This window comes from Achroia grisella, unplaced genomic scaffold, assembly GCF_030625045.1.
Source record: "Achroia grisella isolate CSIRO2021 unplaced genomic scaffold, CSIRO_AGI_Agris_v1 utg786, whole genome shotgun sequence".
NCBI classification, from domain to species: Eukaryota; Metazoa; Arthropoda; class Insecta; order Lepidoptera; family Pyralidae; genus Achroia; species Achroia grisella.
In genome coordinates this window covers 47,020-73,906 of record NW_026713025.1, presented here as the reverse complement: position 1 = coordinate 73,906, position 26,887 = coordinate 47,020, and positions in this window count along the sequence as shown.

The following is a 26,887-nucleotide window of genomic DNA, read 5'->3' as shown; positions in this document are numbered from 1 at the left end:
TTAGGTAACCAAGGGCCCTGGGGTAAATAAAAAAATGGAACCCTACTGCTCAGCAAGGGGGGTGCCCCTTGCTGAGCAGTGGGGTTTTTACTACCATTTTAATGGCTACTTGGGCATTTTACTACCTACATTTTATTAAAACGCACATATCGCTATCTATCAAAAAGACAACACTTAGCCAACCCACAGAAAGAATTTTGGGTAATTTCAAAGGTATAACTTTCGAATTTCTCTCAACTGAGTTGCCACGACTAAAGTCGGGTGGCAACTTGTCATATTTATTTTGAACTGTTCAGTTCGATCGAGATTTTGGCCCTCTGAGCTTGAGGGCCCCGGGGCACTATCCCGCCTAGCCCCTGGGTGCTCCACCATACACCACTGCTACCGCATTGCGCGCATACTGCCCTGTATCTATATACCTTTACCCGTTTTGTTTGCAAGTTTGTTTGTTTATCAACTTCCGCGGGAAACACCTGGCACACACGGTTCTATAAGGTAACAAGCTCCTAGATCCCGTTAAAGACCCCCCTATCTAATTTGCATACACGTCGTGAAGTTTTCTCAAGGTATCGGAGGTGTAAGTATATTATTACTTTGTGAATTTTCAAAACATGGGCTTGTATATGTTGGATGTATGGAATTTAACTTTTTTCTAAAATGAAGGTAGCCTAAGTTACTAATAACAACCAAGCCCGAGTTACTAATTTGTCACAATGGGCTAACTGACCTGACCTCATGCTCATCTTATCATCCTCCACTGGTGCCCCGCCAGTATAAACCGTTAGCGCAGGCGGGTGCACCATTCCATTATCATCCATAAAAAAACAGTATACAACCTAGGGGAAAAGGGGGTTGTTAGTAATGTGAACTGGTGATCTTATTGCTAGCAATGTACCATGTCAGGTTGACCTCCACGCGGTTCCCCCTGGAAACCATCGTGATAAAATCCTAGTGAATTTATCACGTTGGGCTATTTACCTGACCTCATGTTCATTTTATCATCCTCCACTGGTGCACCGTCAGCGTAGGCGGGTGCACTATTCCGTTATCATCCACAAAAAAGAATTATATGACGATCCAATAAAAAAACAATTACCTATAATTTCACAACAAATGCACTCTAACTTAATCTTTAATCATTACAAGCAATGATGTCAATTTGGTTATCCGAAACCGTCAATGGCGTGTAGTGTTGACAGTAGAGCACCGACTTATGGAGTGCGGTGAGCCGTGTTTGCACACCCATCTTCGGTGCGGTAAACAGCGCGTGTTCCGGAACCCGGCGATGTGGTAATGGAACGCAAACACGCTACGACAGGCTTGTCTGAATTACGTTGTACACAAAGAACACGCACCAATCACGGGAACAATAGCTAGCACCAACTCACTCACCTGTCTGTACACTCACTCATTAATGCTACATGAGCGTTTACTGAGTTCCCATTCAGTGACTAACACAGTGAATATATGTATTCTAACGCTGTGAATTTATGTATTCTAGTCTATGCTTGTATACTACCAATCAAGATAAATCAGCATATGTTCTTACCAATATTATAAACAAGAAAGTTTATGAGTATATCGACAAAAACTATTATAAAACGGGTTTTGATAAAACTATAGAGTATTATAGCGTATATATATATTATACTAGTTGTCCCGGCAAACGTTGTTTTGCCATATAAATTAATAACGCTATAAAAAAAAAGGGGTTGATGATAGATTGGTGAAAATTTAGGATTGTATGTATTTTTGTATGTTGTATTATAAAAAAAAAGAAACTAAAAATTTTGCCTAAAAAATAAAAAAAAAATTGTGGACTACCCCTAACATTTGGGGGATGAAAAATAGATGTTGGCCGATTCTCAGACCTACACAATACGTTCACAAAATTTCTTGAGAATCGGTCAAGCCGTTTCGGAGGAGTATGGGAACGAAAACTGTGACACGAGAATTTTATATATAAGATAGATATATATATCAGAATAAAAAATCATCATCATTACATAGTATAAAACAAAGTCGCTCTCGCTGTCTGTCCGTCCCTAAGTATCCTTAAATCTTTAAAACTACGCAACGGATTTTGAAGCGGTTTTTTTTAATAAAAGAGTGATTCAAGAAGAAGGTTTATATATAGAATACATGTACACCTGTACGAAGCCGAGGTTTCCTCTAGAGTCTGTACATACAAATTTAAGACAATTGAATGTCTTTTTTATACTGTCACTCACAAAACAAATGTTGTTTTACTTTGTTAAAAAGAATACAATACAAATGTGGAATCTATAATCTTATTGTGATTTAAAAGATTTGTGGTTGTCTGTTGAAGGAGACATGAATTTTTGGAACTAGTGTATTCTAATTGCAATTTAATTATATATTCTCGAATGGCAAGGCAAAATAAACTAAATGGTAATTCAAAAAGAGCTTAAAATAATTTGATTAAAAATTATTTCTAATGTATACATGAATACATGTATTTTAATTAGATTATATTTGAAACCTAATTAATGTAGGAGCCGAACATTTGTGGTGAATTAAACGCCAACTAAAATAGACGAACTCTGGTTACAAGATATTAACAATGTTATCTGATTGAACAGAGATTAAGTGCGTAGCGGATTCTATATTGATTATCGCATGCCTAATACTTGTTAATGTAAATATAATTAAAACAATAATTATTTAAAAGAGCAACACACAAGTTTCTTGTTCATTTTTCTTGTGATGAGTCTGCATTCCGAATGAGCGGTAGAAAAAAAAAATTGACTGTTCAAAAGTGCTTATATTAAATTTATTTGAATAAGAATTATTTATATTTCTATAACTAAACTAGCTTTTGCCCGCGGCTTCGCTCGCGTTAATTTATCCCCTTAGGGGTGAAATTTACCAAAATTCTTTCTTAGGGGATGCCTACGTTATAGTAGCTTTATGCATGCAAAGTCTCAGCCCGATCGGGTTAAATTTGACAAAGTTTCATCCCCTATTTTATCCCTTTGGGGGTAGAATTAATCAAAATACTTTCTTAGCGAATGCCTACGTCATAAGATTTACATTTTTTTTAAAACGGTTATTTCAATATTACAAACAGACACTCCAATTTTATTTATATTTATAGATTAGGGCGGTATAAAAACAAATAAACTATTGAGCACCAGACAATTAATATTTGCAGTTCATAACGCGAACAAATAAAGTAATCAAGTAATGATATAGTTGAAATAGTCGATTTCCAATTAACGGTCTGTAGGAAATATTAATTTTGCGAGTATGCCTTTGGTACAGGGCGGTTCCAGGGCGGCCGGGGAGACCGCCCTGGAGTAGGTCAGTAGGCAGTCAGTACACGCCTTTATACACATCTAAATATATATAAATGAATGGTGACCGACTGACTGATCTATCAACGCACAGCCCAAACCACTGGACGGGTCGGACTGAAATTTGGCATGCAGGTAGATGTTAAAACGTAGGTATCCGCTAAGAAAGGATTTTGATTAATTCTACCCCCAAAGGGATAAAATAGGGGATGAAAGTTTGTATGAAACTTTGTCAATTTTAAACCGATCGGGCTGAGAATTTGCATGCATAAACCTACTATGACGTAAGCATCCCCAAAAAAAGGATTTTGGTAAATTTCACCCCTAAGGGGATAAAATAGGGGATGAAAGTTTGTATAAATCTTCTTAGATTTTCGACTGATTGAACTGAAATTAAAGATTGGAGCAAGGATTTTGATAAATTCCACCCCTAAGGGGATAAATTAACGTGAGCGAAGTCGCGGGCAAATGTTAATTTCATATATTTTTGAAGCAAATATATTTCATTTCATCAAACAAATACCTATTTGCTCAGTGAAATAAATTAAACGCTTAGAAATGTAATGAATGCGGTGAAAATTTCATTTCTCCGGCACTCTCGAATAGCGCACGGGGAGGGCAATGCACCCACTGGTACTACCTACTCGTTGACTCGTACGTACATACACTCGGGGTCACGATTCAATCTTTTCAGCAAGGAGTTCAGTAATTTTACATTTGTGTATTTCATACATCACTAACAGTAAATCTATAACAGCGTCGGTGGTGTATTGGTTTAGCACACCGCTTTACTATCCGATGGTCGTGGGTTCCATCGCTCGCACGATACAAACATCTGTATTCTACATTCCAAACATTTGTATTCTACGTATGTATGTTATGTATTTATATCGGTTGTTTAGTACTCATAACACAAGCTCTGGTTAGCTTGGGTCTAGATGGCGCTGTGTGAATTGTCCTGAAATTATTATTATTATTATTATTTATACATATAAATAATAATAATAATTTGAGGACAATTAACACAGCGCCATCTAGACCCAAGTTAAGCTAGCTAAAGCTTGTGTTATGGGTACTAGATAACTGATACATATACATAGATTTTTTTTTCGTAAATACTGATTCTATGTACTTTGTATTACGCCGACCACAAATAAATGGGATAAGGAAGAAGCAGATGGTGATGATGCTCAGACATCGGCCGATCAGAGAGATCAGTGAAAGAGAATGACATACAACGACGACCACAAATAATGGGATAAAGGCAAGGCAATGATGAATATTAGTTAGTTTTAATTACTATTCTAGGGTTGTGCCAATATTTGCCTCTTAAACTTTTTGAGTAAACAAGTACCTTCATATGCTATGAATATTGAATAATTTTATATTATACTAGCCGTTACCGCGACTTCGTCCGCGAGGAATTTAACTTTACTTCCTAAAATAAAAGTACTAAAAGCCTAAGTTACTCCTTACTACATCAGCTACCTGCCAAAAAAAGTCCCGTCAAAATCGGTAAAGCCATTCCGAACTAACGGTAGATTTGACATATCACTCTGTAATAGACCTACATGAATGAAGATATATTGATTTCCTTTTATTTGATCATTTTTGTGTTCTTAACTCTGTTTGCTACAGCGGTGAATCAATCAGAAATATAAATTCTTTTTGTATTTCCATCATCATCATCGCAGCCCGGAAGACGTCCACTGCTGGATATAGGCCTCCCCCAAAGATCTCCACGACGATCGGTCCTGCGCTGCTCGCATCCAATGCCTTCCAGCGATCTTGACCAGATCGTCGGTCCACCTTGCTGGAGGCCTTCCCACGCTGCATCTTCCGGTCCGTGGTCGCCACTCGAGGACTTTACTGCCCTAACGGCCATCTGTCCTACGAGCTATGTGCCCTGCCCATTGCCACTTCAGAGTCGCAATTCTTCGGGCTATGTCGCTCACTCTGGTTCTTCTGCGGATCTCCTCATTTCTGATTCGATCACGCAGAGTAACTCCGAGCATAGCCCTCTCCATTGCCCTCTGAGTGATTCTGAGCTTGTTGATGGGGCCCATAGTTAGCGACCACGTCTCTGTTCCTTAAGTCATCACTGGCAACACACATTGGTCGTAAACCTTCGTCTTGAGTATCTCGTCTTCGTCTTTGCATGTCCACTAGACTTCAACTCATTACCTTTTCAGTGTGAGTCCGCGTAGTAAATCACTACACTATGACGTTTATCCATAGTACAGTATAAATAAGGAGCCAACAGAATATCAGCGCTGCAGAGTTATCTGTAGCATTATGCTGAGTTGGCTACCTTTTCACTTTTGCGGCACATAAAGTCACCTACATTTCTTTTATTAATTCGTGTTTTTCTGTATCTCATGTATGTTGTGTGTCTGTAATTGTGAATAAAGAATTTATCTATCTATATACCTATCTATTCGAATCCACGATGTCAAGTTAATCAACACGTAGAATTAAATCTGCAATTGATATGTATTGTAGCCATATAGATCGACTACTGTACGTGAAGGGAAGTAGTTAGAGACCCCGGCGATGGGGGCGCGGCGCGGCGCCCCGGCGATGGGGGCGCGGCGCCCCGGCGCGAGGGCATTCAGGCACCGTGCTCTAATGAGTCCCCGCATTGACAATTTTCTCACAGATCTCAACCAGCTACTTGTACATCTATATATATAAATAAAATTGGAGTGTCTGTTTGTAATATTGAAATAATATAATATGTATGTATATTGTATGTATTGGTGTGTAAGTTTATTTATTTATGTTTATAAAATGTATGTTTATCTATAATTGTATAATAAATAGAGTGTTTAGTGCGCCTCCTACCTTCTCTCTTTATGTAAATACTCTCTGTTAACACCGGGTTGTCTGTAAGAGATTGCTGATAGCGATAAGACCGCCTTTTGTAAAACATTTATTTTCATTGTTTTATACTTACTGTCCTATGTTTATGTATGCGCAATAAAGAGTTATTATTATTATTATTATTATTATAACCGTCTTTTACTACATGTATGTGAATACAAATACGGTACATACACCAAAATAACATTTAATACATTTTTTGTAAAATAAAAGTAGCCTAAGTTACTCCTTATTACATCAGAACAGACAGAACGACAGACAGACAGGTCTGTCGGTCTGTTTGTTCCGGCTAATCTGTGAAATGGCTGGACCAATTTTGACGGGACTTTTTTGGCAGGTAGCTAATGTAATAAGGAGCAACTTAGACTACTATTATTTTAGTTAAAAATCGACGCGGATTTTTAGTTAAACTTCGCGGGAACAGCTATATATATACAATATAACAAAAGAATTGAGTCTATTATTACATTAATGCGGTCTCTGTGTCCAGGCCATATACTATAGAGTTTTATTTGTTTTGTGTGCTTAAGTTGCCAGCGATCGGCCCTCTATTATCGATGTATACGTGATACGAGCTAAGTAAAAGAACTGAACCCTCCACCAACCCATGACCATTCCAACCTCTCGGTTATACTGGCTGAATCTACGGGGAATGCTCGCTGAAAAGCACGCATTCCCTTGACCATTACAAATTATTTCTACTCCTGTCCCCTATATCGCACTCTCCCTCTTCTGAGGCAGCGGACGAAACATCGACAGCTTCGGTGCTGGGCAGCACTGCGTCTTCGGCAGCATCCTCTCTCCTTCAACGCGTACCACCGTCAATTCTCTCGCACTCGCTCCGCCTCCGGTGCCAATGATGCGCAAACTCCCGCAGCCTCCTAAAATTCTCCTCCGAAGACACAAGTCCGGGTCGTACACCGGAACATCTCCTTCACCACGACGTATCCCCTCCAGCAGTTTCCCCCTAAGATCGGAGTATAACGGGCACTCCCACAATACGTGGTGGAGGTCCTCCTCTGACTCCCCACAACTGCAGCCACTCGACACAACACAATTCAAATTTAATATTAAACAAATGTAATGTTTTGCAAGTATAAGTTTATTTGCGGACAATGTTATAATTTCTGTTTCATACTGCTTTCTTGATATATAATAGCGTAGTGGCTTTTGTATTGATTGCCGCATGCATCATGTAAAGTGCGAATATTGTAACTACCATATAGTAATTTTATGTAGCTATGACGTGGTCGAGTGGAAGGAGTAGTCATGCTCACTAAAATGTCCAGACATGTGGCGGCGTGGTCGGGTCATTGGGCTCCCTACAATATGGTCGAGCGCAGTGATGGCTGGCTCATCCGTCATATTCGTGAACGAGTGCTGCTTGTAGAGACTGATCTGCTCTTATCACTACGACTGATTTAATCCTATTATTTGACCCAAATAAATTAGTGCTGGTTGGTAGTTTGTATTCACACGTTTCGACTTGTAAAATGTGAACTTACAAGGATTGTTTAAAAGGGCAACACACAAGTTTCTTGCTTATTCTTCTTGTGATAAGACAGCTTTCCGAATAAGCGGTTAAATTAAAAAAATGTTGACTATTCAAAAGTGCTTAAATTAAGTTTATTTGAATAAATGATTTTCTATTCTATTCATATGTAAGTATACCAAAATTATAAACGCAAAAGTGAGTCTCTTAGTTTGTAACCTATTATGACTAAACGGTTACACAGATTTTAATGATAATTGATGAGGAGATAGATTTAATCCTGAGGATATTGTGTTTATTAGGCTATTGTTAAGTGCATGGACCTAATATCATTGCGACCTACATAGATCTATTGTGCTCGCCCTTTTTTAGAGTTCGCTACCTAGACCCGTCAGGGACAAGGATTTAAGGATATTCTTAGGAGCTTTCTTTTTTTATCTCCTCTGGAAAGAGTGTAAACTTTCCAAAGGAGATATTCGTTTATGCATGAGTGGGCTACAACCACATAGGATGTTTTTTTTATTTCTTTTTAAATTTAGGGACTTTTGTACCATCTAACTACATGTCAGTCCCATTGTACTCTATGTAGTGGCGTTTCCTCTTCAGTTTGGAAATCTTTCTGAGGACGTACTTACCAACCATTTTCTGATGCTGACGAAGACACAGGAATCAGCCAATTAATTAGTACTTATAATTCACCTAAGTTTGTTTGTACATTACAGAAGACCTGTAATCTACTGTTATTGGGCAGTTTGTGTGATGGAGGGGAGGAGGCGAGGGTTGAGAGGGGGAGGGAGCTGGCGGTGCCGGAAGGGATCGAAGGTTGGGATCCCGGCTGCGGTGCGGTGGCAGCGGCCGCGGACTTATCTGTTTATCGCTTACATCAGCCTCCTGTATCTTATTCCTATTTATACAGATATCTATAAGAATATACAATACGGTACACCTGATAAGCAGTTTCTTTGCTGAAGTTAAAACTGTCGTGACGTGGTCGAGTGGAATGAGTAGTCATGCTCACTAAAATGTCCAGACATGTGGCGGCGTGGTGGGCCGGGTCATTAGGCTCCATAAAATATGGTCGAGCGCAGTGATGGCTGGCTCATCCGTCATACTCGTGAACGGGTGCTGCTTGTAGGGACTGGTCTGCTCTAATCACTATGACTGATTTCCTCTTATTAATTGTTTAACCAATTGGTTATATATTCAATATTTTTTTCTATTTGAGTATTTAATTGAATTAGTGCTAATTGGTGGTTTGTATTCACACACTTAAACTTAAAAATGTAAAGTAACAATAAAATTATTTAAAAGAGCAACACACAAGTTTCTTGCTCGTTCTTCTTGTGATGAGACAGCTTTCCGAATGAGCGGTAGATTAAAAAAATGTAATGACTATTCAAAAGTGCTTCAATGTAAGTTTATTTGAATAAATGATTTTCTATTCTATTCATTCAATTATATATCTATTGTAAGTATTTATATTAAATTCAGTAGAATCCGGATTATGCGAACATCCGGTTATCCGGATTCATTCGTCTTGGCTCTAATTATTAATTTAGATATTTGAGAATTTTAAGAGAAAAGATGAAGAAGAGGATGCAACTGGAGTTTTATGTCAAGTACCATCTCACGCACAAGCTTTCGATAGATAAATGATACAAATATCCACATATTTTTTTTCGTAAATACATACATACTATACATAGAAAACACCCAGACCGACACAAACAATCATACTAATGAATACAAATGTTTGAATCGAACCCGCGACCATCGGGAGTAAGGCGGTGTGCCACCACTAGACCACCGAGGTCGTCAAAATCAAAATGATTTTTTAATTTTAATGTGATGTATATATATTACAATAAGACCATTGTCTAATGGAGTCATGATTGGGGTCCATTACCCGAATACAAACAATTCCGCTCCACTTAATGCGCAGAGGAATCAACTCTAGTTCGATCTATTTTGTAATAGCGATCTTGAGACGAGAGTCCTCTCCAGTCGGGCGGTTAATGACAAAACGCAATAGGCTCGCAGTGACCTGGAAACAACCGCAAATTACATACTATTGCTATTACTTTTGTACCACGCAGGTGGCAAACAAGCATACGGCCCATCTGATGGTAAACAGTTACCGCCGCAGTTGTAGCCTATGGACGCGTAAACAGCACGGGTGTGCGATTGTAACATCAGTTATATATAAATAGATGGTCAGTAGAAAACAGACAGAAATCTTATATATATAACTCAAAGGTGACTAACATAGTGATCTATCAACGCACAGCCCAAACCACTGAACGGATCGGGCTGAAATTTGGCATGCAGGTAGATGTTATGACGTAGGCATCCGCTAAGAAAGTATTTTGATTAATTCTACCCCCAAGGGGATAAAATGGAGGATGAAAATTTGTATGAAACTTTGTCAATTTTTAACCAATCGGGCTGAGACTTTCATATAATAATAAATATACTGTAGCCTTCGCAAGTTCTAAACATGTTACTTGTCGGTTCCTATTTTAATATTAGTAGTAACTAGCAATCGAAAGTAATAATTGGTATATGAGAACTGGCCAAGTTAGAATTTAGGCTACAGTATATTATCGTAAGTTATAAGAAGAAATGATATTTTATATTGTTATAAATACATTTCAGGACAGACCATTGAACTTGGCACCCATTTAGATCTCATCTCTTCTGTCGTAGAAGTCAACAATCAAGGCATATATCATAATATTAAACTCGGCTATCATTTCACATTCATGTTTTTGATGGGATTTTAATATTACAAACAGACACTCCAATTTTATTTATATGTATAGAGATGTCGGTGGCGACGACAAACGTATCCGGCTGGCTGTTTGTCGTGTTCATAATCGTACATACACAGAGATCCGTTGGTAATCGCCATAAGCTGCTTAGAGTGATACCTCCGATGCGCGATTATGTCCTACTGTTGTACACGTGTCCGTGCCTAGCATCGCACGTGGCCGACGACGAGTGTACGTCGTCGTTACTTAAACCGCAATCTCTATCTGTCTGTCTGTTTGTTCCCGCTCTCTGAAATGGATGGACCGATTTTGACGGGACTTTTTTTGGCAGTTATTTATTTTTTATGTTGTTTCACTTTATGCGTTTGGCGTTTGTTATAATATTTGCGGACAGACAGTTAATAAAGATGGCGGCCGGCAGTGAACTCGAACTAACTGGGCGAAAGTCGTCTTTAATCATTTCTTCCTGTTTTTGGCATCTGGCATAGTTACAGGAAATAGGAAAAGGAAGGACATATCTGGGATCTGTATGCATGTGTGAGACAGCTATATAAATTAAGACGCGCATTTATTTTTCTATCATATGAATATAAATACGGTGCACTAAAATAACTTTTTTTTTTAATTTCTGTCTATCAGTCTGTTTGTTTCAGCTAATCTCTGAAATGGCTGGACCGATTTGACGGAACTTTTCTTTGGCAAGTGGCTGATGTAATAAGGAGTAACTTAGGCTACTTTTATTTTAGAAAAATAAAGTTAAATTACACGCGGACGAAGTCGCAGCAACAGCTAGTATTAAATCAATATAATGCATAAACACTGGCAAAATTATATAACAAAACCCAGTGACGAATCAACGACTATAAATAAAAGATGTATAACAGCATTCAATGTTTGATTTATGGAGAAATTATTCAATGGGTCCTAAACATACAGAGCGGAGCGGGAATCGAGCCCCGTAACGAGCTCTGCCGAGCGGCCCTGTCACAACACACGGACACTCACCACCACCGGCCTGTTTGCTTCGCACACAATTTAAGTCCGTTACATTATTTCATTCCACTCTTATTATTACTAGGCGTCTGCGTAGTTACTTTATTCTACCAATATTATGGGTTGAAGCGTTGTAGGAGACCCAACGTTGGACGGTGGGACTGAAAAAGGTTTATTCTCGGTGATCTAGTGGTTTAGCACACCGCTTTATTATCCGATGGTCGTGGGTTCGATTCCTCGCACGGCACAAACATTTGTATTCATGAGTATGATTGTTTGTATCAGTCTGGGTGTTTTCTATGTATATTATGTATGTATTTACGAAAAAAAAAAATATCTATGTACTTGTATCAGTTATCTAGTACCCGTAACACAAGCTTTAGATAGCTTAACTTGGGTCTAGATGGCGCTGTGTGAATTGTTATTAGATTATTATTATATTTCCAAAAGAAATCTCATCTCCCCTCTTAAGGAGAGGAGATGGCAACATACCCAGAAGAAGGCAGAAGCACAGTCAAGTTATTATTATTATTCTTTATTTTTTCTCAGCTATTGCTGGTTTCTCCACACTTCTCCACACTTATTATTATTATTATTATTTCTATTAATATACCATACATCGTCTCAGCCGGCCACATCGTATTACTTCTCTCAACAAACGAAATGTCACTCAGCAACCGTCGCCGGCAACAGTTTGGCAGACTATTTCTACTTCGGGAAAGTATGAAAGTTCGTTTAATAGTTCCGGACTACATGCTCCCAAACTTGGAATTGCGTTTCATGTTGGACTCCTTATATTATGTTTGCAGTGGCGTAGTTAGGTAACCAAGGGCCCTGGGGCAAATAAAAAAATGGGGCCCCACTGCTCAGCAATAGGGCCCTACTTTACAGTTTTGTTATAACGCACATATCGCTATCCGTCAAATTGACAACACTGCCAACCCACAGAAAGAATTTAGGGGAATTCCGAAGGTATAACTTTCGAATTTCTCTCAACTGAGTTGCCACGACTAAAGTCAGGTTGCAACTTGTCATATTTATTTTGAAAATACGAGAAATTTTCAAAAGTTCGGTTAGATCTTTTAGAGATTCTAGAAACTTTTTGCCACGCACAACCACATTGTGGAATCACCTTCCAGCAATGGTATTTCCGAACCGATACGATATTGTAACCTTCAATACAAGAGCTTATTCCTTTTTAAAAGGCCGTCAACGTACTTGCAATTCCCCTGGTGTTGCGGGTGCTCATGGGCGGCGGTTATCACTTACCATCAGGTGAGCCGCTCATTTGTCCCCTGTGTTATAAAAAAATTAAAAAAAAGATCGAGATTTTCTGGTAAGGGTTCGAGGGCCCCCTGAGCTTGAGGGCCCCGGGCATTGCCCCGCCTAGCCCATAGGTAGCTACGCCTCTGATTGTTTGCAAAACTTTTGCGCGTTTGCGAAACTCTTCTCTCCCTTTATGAGAGCGAGCACCCAGTACGTACCGGGGGGAAGATTTGATTGTTACTAACGTGGACTGTTGTACCCATTACTAGCAATGTGTCAGGTTGGCCTCCACGCGGTTCCTCCTGGAAACCATTGTGATAAATTCTTAGTGAATTTGTCACGATGGGCTAACTGACCTGACCTCATGCTCATCTTATCATCCTCCACTGGTGCCCGGCCAGCGTAAACCGTTAGCGCAGGCGGATGCACCATTCCATTATATATATATATATAAAAAAACCCAGTACGTACCTACCATACCATTATCGGGGAAAAGGGGATTGTTGGTAATGGGAACTAGTAATTTAAGTAACCCTTTGCTAGCAATGTACCGTGTCAGGTAGACCTCCACGCGGATCCCCCTGGAAACCATCGTTATATATATTTTTTTTTAATAATAATAATCTTTATTAAATTCAGAAGGATCGTTACAATATTATTTATACAATAGGTACACATTCCAGACAATATCAATCCTTTCAGTATTTATGTGTAGTCCTGGCTTCTGAACTAGCATTAGCCGTATGACAGAAGCCAGTTCCTTCCCAATACATGTACTTTTATTATAGAAGGATGAAAATTATTATAACATGATATATATATAAACAATATTTTATCAATAGATACATATTTAAAAATCTAAATTATAAGAAAAACAAAGATGTTGAAATAAACATAACATTTGCACTATATTGTGTGTGTCTTATGTACAAGTATGATGTAAGTGTGTTTATATCATCATACATACGATGGATATGTAGGTGAGCGTGCATGTACGCATTTGATGCGTGTGTTTAAGTAAAAATAAAAATATATATCTGCAAATTAATCTTTGTGATGTTAACAAAGAATATTACTGTACATTTATAAAATTTTCCGTATCATCGTATTGTAGCTGATTTAACCATTGTTTGATTTTATTTTTAATTTGATATTGAGTCATACTTTTTGGGTTTACAACCTGACTAAACACATTGTATAGTTTTGGCGCAAGATACTGGTATTGTTGACGTGCAAATTTACTTTTGACCCTAGGTACAGGATAACGATTAAGTCTTTTATTATTGTTGGATATAGATGATGCACTTCCATGGTATTGTTTGTTCCATCGTGATAAATTCCTGGTGAATTTGTCACGATGTGCTAACTGAACTGACCTCATGCTCATCTTATCATCCTCCACTGGTGCCTGGTTAGCGTAAACTGTTAGCGCAGGCGGGTGCACTATTCCATTATCATCCATAAAAAAAACCACACCATTATCACGAGATCTTCGTTTCGTTTAAAGTAGCATTACGTGTGCTTCATTGTTGGATGTCACAACGCATCCGGCTTTTATGTATTATTCATATTTTCGACGGCAAAAACAGCCTGAGAAAATGTCCAATAGCTCTAGTGAACGTATTCTTTGGGCGGTAGCAGTTTAGACGAGCGGTGATCCACAATCATAAACTTATCTTCTTATATATAAAATTCTCGTGTCACAATGTTAGTTACCATACTACTCTAAAACGGCTTGAGTGATTTCTATGAAATATTACATGCATATTCAAAATTCAAAATTCAAAAATCATTTATTCATGTAGGACATTTTAGCCGCTTATGAACGTCAAATTTTTACATTATAATTTTATTTTTTCCCTACCGTCCAGTTCGGTATATAGATCCAATTGAGAAGAACTGGCAAGAAACTCAATTGAATTACTTTTTTTTTTAAAGTCAGTTTATTTACAATGTATTTTTATATAGGTGTCTATGTCTAACATTAAATGAAAATTCAGTACATGAACAACTTTGCCATGCATCATTCACACACTCGTCATTCAAGTAATCGTTTATATATATTTGCTCAGTAAATATGATTTAACAGATGTTTTGAATTTATTAATATATATCCTTTGGTATCTTAATTTTTATACCTATTCCCATAAAAGACCTATTAACTTTTTCTAAACGATACTTGGGGACAGCAAGTTTGTCTTTAAATCTAGTATTAATATTATGAATATTGCTGTTTTTTGGAAATAAGTCAAGATTTTTATGAACATATAGAATATGGTCTGAGAATCGGCTACTGTTAAAGCGGTTCCCTAGGGATATGTATCCCGAGAGATATATTCCTTCGATAAGACTGTCGTCACAGATCACGGGCAAAGTAAGGAGTTACGAGCGTACCTGGCTTTCTGCTATGGCGTCTTGGTGCAGGAATCGATGATCGACGACGATGATGATCGATGAACTGATCACACACACAACACGCGCGGCGGAAATTAGTGTATATACACCTTGAATATTGCACACTATCTATATACACCTTGACAATTCAATAGTTTATTAAATCGTAGTGATTCAATTATTATAAAACGTAATTATGTGCGAGCGGCGTTTCTCAGACACGAGCGGGAAACGAAGAAGAAGCGCCATCTTTCTTTCCAGCGATGGCGCGGGCGTACTCGGCTCCTTTCGGCCCTAGATCGTGAGTATGTCTGTCCTTGTCTATTACACGAGATGTGCATTTAAACTAGTTGTGGCGCAAACAGCTACTATCTATTTTTCATACCCCTAAATGATAAGGGTTGTTAAAACATTATTTTTTTATTTTTTTAGGCACCATTTTTATTACTTATATTTTTATGAGTATATTCATTTATATATATTCAAATAAGAAATATTAATATATGAAATTAAGAATACTTATCTTTCCAAAGGCAATTGAATAAGCTTTCATTTTTTCGTCCGATACTAAACCCTACAATCGTAATGAGTACATTACACGTACACTTAGAGTAGAGGGCGGATTGCGAGACGACAAGACCTCGCCGCGTTTACTTTAGGCTTCCCTTTGATGTGACAGTTGAATAAAATCAAAGGAATAGAATTTATTATTAAGTAAACAATCCAAATTTATTCCTTCATAATTTGAATTAAGGTAAGGAACAAGGCCGACGATATAAGGTCCGGGTCGGAATAATCAAAAATATCACTCCATTAATCGTCCGAGCACTGAATAACTGCCAGCTATGGGGTAAGGGGATGGGAGAAATGTGGACTCATGACTCCATTACTAGCAATGTACCATGTTAGGTTGACCTCCACGCGGTTTCCCCGGACACCATCGTGATTAATTCCTGGTAAATTTGTCACGATGACCTGACCTCATCTTATCATCCTCCACTGGTGCCCCGCCAGCGTAAACCGTTAGCGCAAGCAGAAGCACCAATCCATTACCATCCCTTAAAAAAATTAAAAAAAAACTGCCAGCATCATAGCTGGCAGTTTTTTTTTTACGTAACATTTAGCTAATGAAGTTACTTCACTCATAATACTATTGACGTTTTATTTGCAAAGTTTTTAATAACTTATTTTTTTACAAGAACTACTAGACAGCTTGCAAGAAATACAGTCAATAGTCTGTTTATATTTTTTTAAGAAATAAACATAATTTTTATTCAAATAAACTCATTACAAAAACTTTTGAACAGTCACATTTTGATTCTACCACTCATTCGGAACGCAGATTCATCACAAGAAGAATGAGCAAGAAACTTGTGTGTTGCTCTTTTGATAACATGTTTTTTGTAATCAGATAATATTGTCAGTGGTATGAATTTAAAGTTTTTCTATAAAAACATTATTATCGTTAATGAACTCTTCAATTTTATTGAGTTCAGGTGGCCCTCGAAGCCTTACCAGAAAATCTCGATCGAACTGAACTTTTGAAAATTTCTCCCATTTTCAAAATAAATATGACAGGTTGCACTTTCCAAGAACTACCGCTGTATCCATGCTGATTGTGTAACTTATAGTTATATGGACTTAGGGGATTCGTGCTTATAATACGCATGTGTCAGGTGTATAACTTGGGATTGAATACATCAATAGGCCTCGAGGCTAGAACGCCTCCGACTAATGTTATTGTGTAATTTTCCTGCAATTATTGTCATTTTTCGCGGCACTACCTTCAACATACCTCAACACATCTACACTATAAATGTATATATACGTCCCTATAGTCTTAATGTTGGGGATATGAAAAAATCCTGCCCTCTGGCGGACGCGGCGCGCCACACTAGTGACAGATTCGATCGCGGGAACGAACAGCGGTTATGGCGGTCATATTAGAAAACTTGGTGCAAATTGACGGATTTTCTGGTGTATTTGGAGTGAGTATAGGGACAATTTTATATTTTATTTATTATTTCGTGTACACAAAAGTGATTAGATAATAGGCATCGGCAGAGGTATATTTGTAAACGCCCTGAAGTCGCTGGGACTTTAACGCGGGCTGAAGAGTAGGTGACGAATTTATTACGACCGAATACCATTAATACACAAAGTTAAAACAGTTCTATTCAATTTATTTGCTGTTCATTACAAGCAGAAAGCTTGTCTTCATTAAATACTCAAATTACTATTTTGGTAAACGTACTATTCTGTACAGATCATCATCATCATCATCATTTTGTATTCAAAGTACTCGCAGAGTGGATTACCCTAACATTATAAAACCAACCCTTAATATTGTGAAGCATGGTGAGGGTTTCCAAGCAGTAAGGCTTTACAACTCTTTGCCCAATAGTTTAAAGAAAATACATAATTGGAAGCTTTTTAGGAGGAGGTCGCGTTGTTTTCTGTTGGAGCAATCATTTTACAGTGTTGATGAATTTCTTAGCAGCAAAAATTGTATAAATTCAAACACAATATAAATTGTTACTGAATAAATAAATATCAAATCTCAAATATCAAATATTTTCATGGTTATCATCTTTACATAGTATAAAACAAAGTCGCTGTCGCTGTCTGTCCCTATGTATGCTTAAATCTTTAAAACTACGGAACGGATTTTAATGCTGTTTTCAGTAATAGGTAGAGTGATTCAAGTGAAAGGTTTATATATATAATACATGTACACCCGTGCGAAGATGAAGCGAGTAACTAGTGTTTTTATAAAGCGAAAATGCGTTTTCGTGATATTCTGTGTACGGGGATGAGTCACAAAATGTCACAAACAACAGCCCGCGCCGAGCCAACAATTCCGTGTTTGGAGTAAAGAGAAGAAAATAGATAAACTAAACAAATAAAATATGAAATAACACATCGCCGAGTGTACTTTGTGCATTGTTCCCGACGGGGCGGCGCGGGCAGGGGTGCCAACCGTACGACGAGCCTCGTACAAGTTTGTACGAGATTTTAACGGTCCAAATACGAAATGTACGAGGTTAGAGAGCTAAATTAATGTGATGTACAAGACTTTGTCAACGGTCATGCCATTTCAAAGATTAGCCGGAACAAACAGACAAAAATTGTAAAATTGTAATTTTGGTGTATGTACCGTATTTATATTCATATGGGTGTAGTAAAAAACAGTTATTTGAATATTACAAACAGACACTCCAATTTTATTTATACAATAGATACACTTTCTAGACAATATCAATCGTTTCAGTATTTATGTGTAGTCCTGGCTTCTGAACTAACATTAGCCGTATAACAGAAGCCAGTAAGTCATACAAGTATATAGCCTAAGTTATATGCATAGATATATTGACAGCCTCGATGGTCTAATGGTTTAGCACACCGCTTTACTATCCGATGGTCGTGGGTTCGATTCCTCGCACGGTAGTATGACTGTTTGTATCAATCTGGGTGTTTTCTATGTATAATATGTATTTATTTACAAAAAAAAGTTATCATGTATTTATATCAGTTGTCTAGTACCTATAACACAAGCTCAGCTTAGCTTGGGACTAGATGGCGCTGTGTGAATTGTCCTGAGATACTATTTTATACTATACTATATTATATAACCGATTAATATAATACATATACACATAGCACAGTAGGTACGGAAGTAAAGGAACGGTCCAATTATTAATGTATAATGTATAAAGTTTCCGTCTCGATCCATCCCAAAACATCAAAAAAGTCACTTTTATATACTTGTACTTACAATGTTATTAAAAATCTGCCGTCCTCCAACAAAAGTCTTGCGAGCCCCTCCAGGGACTTTAGGAGTTGCGAGCGAAAGTATATATATACAAATTGTTCAGACCGCAACGTATATCTATACATGTAAATAAAATTGGAGTGTCTGTTTGTAATATTGTAATAACCGTTTTTTATGTAGTAAAAAACGGTTATTACAATATTACAATATAATTGCATATGAATATAAATAAGGTATATACACCAAAATACCATTTTTTACAATTTTTGTCTGTCTGTCTGTTTGTTCCGGCTAATCTCTGAAAGGGCTGTACTGATATTGACGGGACTTTTATTGGTAGGTAGCTGATATAATAAGGAGTTATAAGCTACTTTTTTAAAAATTTAAAAATTCTCTAATTAAGTTTTTTATTAAATTCCCCGGATGCGGACAAAGTCGCAGGTACGGCTAGTCTACAATATGAATTCATTGACAAACAATACATATATAAATAATAATAATAATCTCAGGACAATTCACACAGCGCCATCTAGACCCAAGTTAAACTACCTTAAGCTTGTGTTATGAGTACTAGACAACTGATACATAGATATGTTTTTTTCATAAATACATACATATTACATATAGAAAACACCCAGACCGATACAAACAATCATACTCATAAATACAAATGTTTGTGCCGGGCGAGGAATCGAACCCGCGACCAAAAGACCAAAGACTAATCTTATGTTACTAAATATTATAAACGTGAAAGTTTCTGAGTATGGTTGTTTGTTACTCTTTCACGAAGAAACTACTGAACGGATTTTGTTGATACTTTACAGTGATCATAAAAATCTTTAACTATAAAAACTGCAATATTCTAGATCTTAATACTAGATTTAAAGACAAACTTGCTGTCCCCAAGTATCGTTTAGAAAAAGTCAATAGGTCTTTTATGGGAATAGGTATAAAAATTTACAATAAAATACCAAAGGATATACTGGAATTACCCTTAAATAAATTCAAAACATCTGTTAAATCATATTTACTGAGCAAAGCCTAACTCACTAAACGATTACTTGAATGACGAGCGTGCATGGCAATAGTTGTTCATGCACGGGATTTTCATTTAATGTTAACCATAGACACCTATATAAATATACATTGTAAATAATGTGCTTTTAAAAAAAAGTAATTGAAGTTTCTTGCCTTTTCTTCCCAATTGGATCTATATACTGAACTGGATGGTAGGGAAAAAATTGTAATATAAAAAATTTTACGTTCATAAGCGGCTAAAATGTCCTACATGAATAAATGATTATTGAATTTGAATTTGTTATAGCTAATGTATTCAAAGTTTCCACCATCCTCAGGATAGTACCGAACATAATCTGGTATTTGAAATGCCTTATACTTATCCACATCCTCAGGTGCCGATTCCAAGTCAGACCCTAGAAAATTTACATCAGAATGACACATAGGCTATTGTTAATTTGTTTTTTGGTAAGGAAGAGTGTTTTTAAATTAAACTGTGACCTCTTCTCATGAAGCGTTTATTGCAACAACTTAACGTTTTTGAAATTACATAGGGGTGGAGTATCCACCCTTTTTATTGGTGCTCATATGTGTCGCGTGATGAGCGGTGCTTCTCACTGGTCGATTGACTGATGCCGTCATCGACGCTAGATTTGACGTCGACCAGTGGTGGTTGAGGATGGCGCCTGTGACTTTGAGCATTATACTACTCACAGCAGATTTGCTACTACTGTTTTAACATGCCCCCGACCTTGGAAGGTTCCACTTTCAATTCTTCTTCTTCGTTCCAAAGAGGGCATATTTTAGAGAATGCCCGCCTAACGATGCCGGTCTCCGTCCTTATGTCGGCGACTCTTGATACCCCGTCTTTGCCCAGGAGAGTGGAAATGATGCGTCCTAAACGCCACTTTAATGGAGGTAAGTGGTCGTCCTTAATGAGCACTAAGGTGTTTGGCTTCAGGTCTGCTTGGCGAGTTTTCCATTTGTTCCTTATTTGCATCTCAGATATATATTCTTTGGACCACCTTGTCCAAAAATGTTGGCGTATTTGTTCTACCCGTTGATATCGTGTCAAGTTTGATGGCGTGAAGTCTTGAACATCAGAGCACGGCGGCGCAGTCAGCGGACGACCGACCAAGAAATGAGCTGGGCTTAAGGGATAATAGTCATGAGGATCTGTGGACATAGGACTAAGTGGACGGGAGTTCAAAACAGCTTCGACCTGTGTTAATACCGTATTGAACTCTTCATATGTTAAATGCAAGTTACCGACTACGCGTCGCAATACATTCTTGCATGAGCGTACACCACTTTCCCACAGACCACCCCAATGAGGAGAATAAGGAGGTATGAAATGGAATTTAATTTTTTGACTAATAGCGTAGTTAATAATATCTTGTGAACAATTAGAGAGAAAATTTTGAAATTCATTCATGAGTCCTACAAAGTTTCTGCCGTTATCTGAAAACATGTCAGATGGTTTACCACGGCGAGAAATAAATCGTTTGAGAGCTAATAAATACGCATCTGTTGACAAATCACCTACCAATTCTAAATTAACTGCGCGAGTAGTAAAACAAATGAAAATTGCAACATATGCCTTTATAACGCGTGCTCCCCGGCCCTTGCGATTTAAAATATAAACCGGACCCATATAATCGACTCCAGAACACATGAATGGAAATTCAGGGGTTACCCGTTGCACAGGAAGATTACCCATAAGAGGTGTTAGCGGTTTAGCACGAAAGCGAGCGCATCTAGCACAATTATGTACGGTTTGTCTGGCAATATTTCTCCCACCAATCGGCCACCATACTTCTCTTATCGCATACAAGAGAGCCTGTGGCGCTGCGTACAGTAGACGTTTGTGTTCCGCACGAAACAGTAGTATGGTAAATTGATGTTTGCCTGATAATAATATGGGATGTTTTTTGTCGTAAGTAAATGAAGTAGAATTACTAAGCCGACCACCTACTCTAATTAAATTATTTTTATCTAGAAATAAATTTAAATTTGATAAATTGTGCGAATTATTTAATTGATTATTTTTTATTAATGTAGTGTAAATGTCAAAGTAGGATTCCAATTGAACAAAATGTATTAACCTCTGTTGTGATTCACTCAACTCATCGACACTCAGTACACCTGTCCGTTTATTATTTTTAATTTGTGTGTTATTTATGAAGCGTAAAATATACGCACAGGCGCGTATCATGCGATTGAGTTGTGAGAATCTATGAAAAGGAAACCAACTCAAATCTTGTGTTATGTGATATGTATGAACTGAATTTGATTTAACCTCAGGTAAATCAGGCAACAGACGACCTGAACTGTCCTCATTCTCACTACAACAAATGGTTGATGAGTTACACATTGAATCAATTAAAATAGGCGGTCCCTCCCACCATAAATTATTAGTGTGTAGTGTATCTAAGTAGGCACCGCGGGATACTATGTCCGCTGGATTTTGGTTACCACACGTGTGCCGCCATGAATGATCGCGTGTTAACTCCTTTGAAGCGTGTGAGTTATGTGATGAAGTTGATGACGAGTCCTCTTTGTGATTGAATATCCACTTGCGCAATGGAAAGCAACCTGTCATGAAAATCCGACTAATCTTGTTATATTTTTCGCGCGATTTGCCCGAGGTGGTACTTGCGCTTGCGTCAAATACAACCTGTAGTTTTGTTGTGGTACTATGAGCGCGAAAAACACCATGATGTGGCATTATGTAGTGTGGAGTATTGTATGTGTGTATTCGTGACATATGCCCCACCTCAATGTATTCCCGCATAAATGAAATGTATAATTGTTTATAATTAGGTGTGCGTTGTAATCGTTTCTCAAGTGCATAAAATCGATTCAGTGCCTGAGAGTATGATTCACCTAATAATTTAGGACTATCCTTGAAAGGTATGCGCACACAAAACCTGCCTTCCTCTGTGCGCGTTGTGGTACTTGTAAAGCGTTCCTCACAAGCCCTTTGCTCAATACTGAGTACATTAGTAACCCTCGGTAATTCCTCAAGTTCCCAGAATTTACGCAACTGTGAGTCTAATGTGTGAGTAAAATTGCATGAAACTTGTGAGTATTTAGGAGTGTGCGTATATATAGGTCCCGAAATGATCCATCCTAATTTTGTGTTTTGTATAAATGGACCATTTTCAAGACGAATCTTTCCTTCATCAAGGAGATCCCAGAATAAATCGGCACCCAATAGGATGTCGACCGATTGTGACTCGAAATATTTTGCGTCCGCTAACTGTATATGAGAAGGAATGCAAATATTACTTATATTTATTGATGTTGATGGTAACTTTGTTGTTATATGTTGTAGCACTAAACATTGAATATTGGTAGTATAGGAGCTACACAGGGACCTGATATTGATGTTACAAGTCTGTGTGCACTGTGTAACGGCGCTGCCTACACCCTTTATGTTATAAGTGGACTGTATTAATTGTGCGTTTATTTTATTGCATAATGATTGTGTTATGAAAGACCGCTGACTACCGCTATCGAGAAGCGCGCGGACGCTGATATAGTTTTTACTTTTGTCCCGTACGCCAAGAACTGCAGTAGATAGCAAGACCGGTTCACTACTAGTCGACACCTGTGCATGCGATTTGTTATCTAATGTGAATAACGTTAAAGCGTTATTTTGCGTGCCTCCATCAGTAACCTCTCGTTGCAAGTATGTGTCATCTCGATGTAATAGTGTATTATGTTTACACGAACAGTGCCGACATGGACCGAATCGACAGTCAGTAGCCGAGTGTCCTAAGCGTAAACAGTTCTCGCATAATTTATTTTGTGTGACTATTTTACATCTATCTAAAACTGATAGATTTAAAAACTGCTGGCATGAATATAATGGATGTTTGGAATGACACATAGGGCAGGATTTGTAGTGTGTAATTGTATTTTGTTGTGGTTTATTTGTGGACATGGAAGAAACGTTACAGTGTATCTTTTGCGACTGATTAATGTGTTGTTTTTTAATATTATTGTGCATCGGTTTGTTTGACACTATTAACGTTTCTAACATGTCCGCCCTACGACCAACGAAATCAAGCAAATTTTGAAGTTTCAACCGACATTGAGAATCACTGGTGTTAATTGAAAATAATAGTGTTTTGTGTTGCTCCCATTCGCGTTCTGTGATGGGATCGAATTTTGAAACGATTATATAAATAATTAGTGTGTCCCAATGTTCAGTAGGCTCACCGAGAATTTTTAATGCGCGTATATTCTTAAGTACAGTGTCGATAAGCTTTCTCAATAACTCTGGTGATTCCTTTGTCAATGGTTGGATTGAAAATAATGCTTTAACGTGGTTATGAATAAGTAATCTATTATTATCATACCTATTTACGAGTAACTCCCATGCAACGGAATAGTTAGCTGCAGAAAACTCTAGTGAGTCTATAACTAATTCAGCGCTACCCTTCAATGATGATTTTAAATAATGAAATTTTTGTATTGCGCTTATTTCTTTGGAGTTATGTATTAGTGATAGGTAACAATCCCTATACTCCAGCCAATTTTCAAAGGAACCGTCATAGGAAGGTAAAGATAAGGTCGGCAATTTCATTAAATTAAGAGATCCTTTATGAGAATCTTCGGTAGATTTGTCACCAGATAGTGTCATCAGCCCTAGCAATCACACCGTAATAATTTGTTTCAAATTCTTCCCTATGCTCTAATTGTTCATCGATATCATCAGAATACTCTTCAATTTTAGACTGAACTTCATTAAAATCGGTTAATAGAGAAGATGCGCCTTGTATGCGTAATTTGAATTCGGCTTTTTTGAATGAAGACGGTTGTAAAAGGACTGATTCTATGTATTTATGCAATTTTGTTAGCCTACCTTTAATGACGCCTCTTTTGCGTATATATAGACTTAATTCACTAGTCTTATTAGGAGATCTAGTAGGGGATTTTACGGGAACTGATAAATTAGCCTGATCCATCATTGGGGTTGTGTGGTATGAATATGGAGTACTCACGTTTGCGAAATTTGAAGCGTTGACCGTTGACTGTAGTCACTAGCACCGATTGTAATTTGCGTGAAGTATTAACACACGACACTAGAAACGTTAAAAAAACAGTATTAACACAGGTGAAGAGGAAGGTTGAGGGATATCTTGGCTGGTACGTCTTACCGAACTGCGCTTTATTGATGATGTTCGATATATTGATGTGCTGTTGCTGCCTTTTATCCAACAATTGTCCTCCTCTGGTTGCTGGTTGATGAAGATCCGGGTACGAAGGTCCAAGAAATTATGTTAATTTGTTTTTTGGTAAGGAAGAGTGTTTTTAAATTAAACTGTGACCTCTTCTCATGAAGCGTTTATTGCAACAACTTAACGTTTTTGAAATTACATAGGGGTGGAGTATCCACCCTTTTTATTGGTGCTCATATGTGTCGCGTGATGAGCGGTGCTTCTCACTGGTCGATTGACTGATGCCGTCATCGACGCTAGATTTGACGTCGACCAGTGGTGGTTGAGGATGGCGCCTGTGACTTTGAGCATTATACTACTCACAGCAGATTTGCTACTACTGTTTTAACAGCTATAAATTTCACGCAGGTGAAACCGCGGCCATAGCTAGTATTACATAAAGTACTGTTATACAATTCTGTTCATAGAAATTGAAGATGTAATTCGATTTCTTGATTCTTTTTATGTGTATGACGTTATCCACTCGTACGTTACAAAATATACTTAAGGCTGCATGTCCCCGAGCACTTTCAAGATAAAACATGCTACTTTGAAAATAACTAAATGTAAGAAGCACTAATTAATGATGTCGACTTAGGCTTTGAAGCCGGCTACCGCAAGGGAAACCCCAAGTAGCGCCCGTGACTTGTGACACGGGTGTAGGTTTAAAAGGCCCTTTTAGAATACATTAACACTCACGTTCACTACTTGCAGCTTCCCCCCAGGCCCAACTAAGACCGGGATAAATCCATTCCTACACATCATCACTTAACATCAGGTGAGATTGCGGTCAAACGCGTTCAAATTGTAATATAAAAAAAAACACTACGCCACCAAAGAGCAGGGCATTGTCGACTACAAACGGACCAGGAGTAATCTGATATTGAGGGTGACGCGGCTGGAATCGTATCACAACGCGAGTTTCAAGATGTTTGTGGCTCGACTTCCCACCAACATGCAGCCCATCTTCATGAAGGAGGACTACTGGCCGAAGGGTGTGGTGTATCGGCGCTACCGTGGCAGATTACCATCATCAGTGCCGTGACATTACAAACAATTTATATTTCTTTTCTTAATATTATTCACTGCTTTTGCTCGCAACTTCGCACGCGTCAAAGTCTCAGCCCGAACGGTTTAAATTGACAAAGTTTCATACAAACTTTCATCCCCTATTTTATCCCCTTGGGTGTAGAATTAATCAAAATCCTTTCTTAGCGGATGCCTACGTCATAACATCTACCTGCATGTCAAATTTCAGCCCGATCCGTCCAGTGGTTTGGGCTGTGCGTTGATAGATCACTACGTCAGTCACATTTGAGTTATATATATTTAAGATATGTGTGTCAGTCTGTAAGGTATTTATAATATGGGCCATAAGCTGCGTGGATACACCTCTCTTAATGTTAAATAGCAATATGATGTATCGAGATCCGACTGGGGTGGTATGAATGTATAAACTTCGTTGATCGCGTCGCATTATCCCGCGCACGGCTCGTTACTCGCCGCACCACATCAACACACGTACTAAGTGGTTCACGTTAAACGCCCACACTCTAAACGTAACGTTTCGTGACCTTACATGTTTTACTGACGGTAGGCATATATCTATATACCAGTGTATTTATTTATATATATAATGTGTTATGTATTTTTCAAACACCTTTTTTATGTGAAATAATATACTTAATTGTGTTGCTCTGAAAAGAGAAACAACATTTAACGCTATTACTTCACAAAATTATCAACTCAAATTA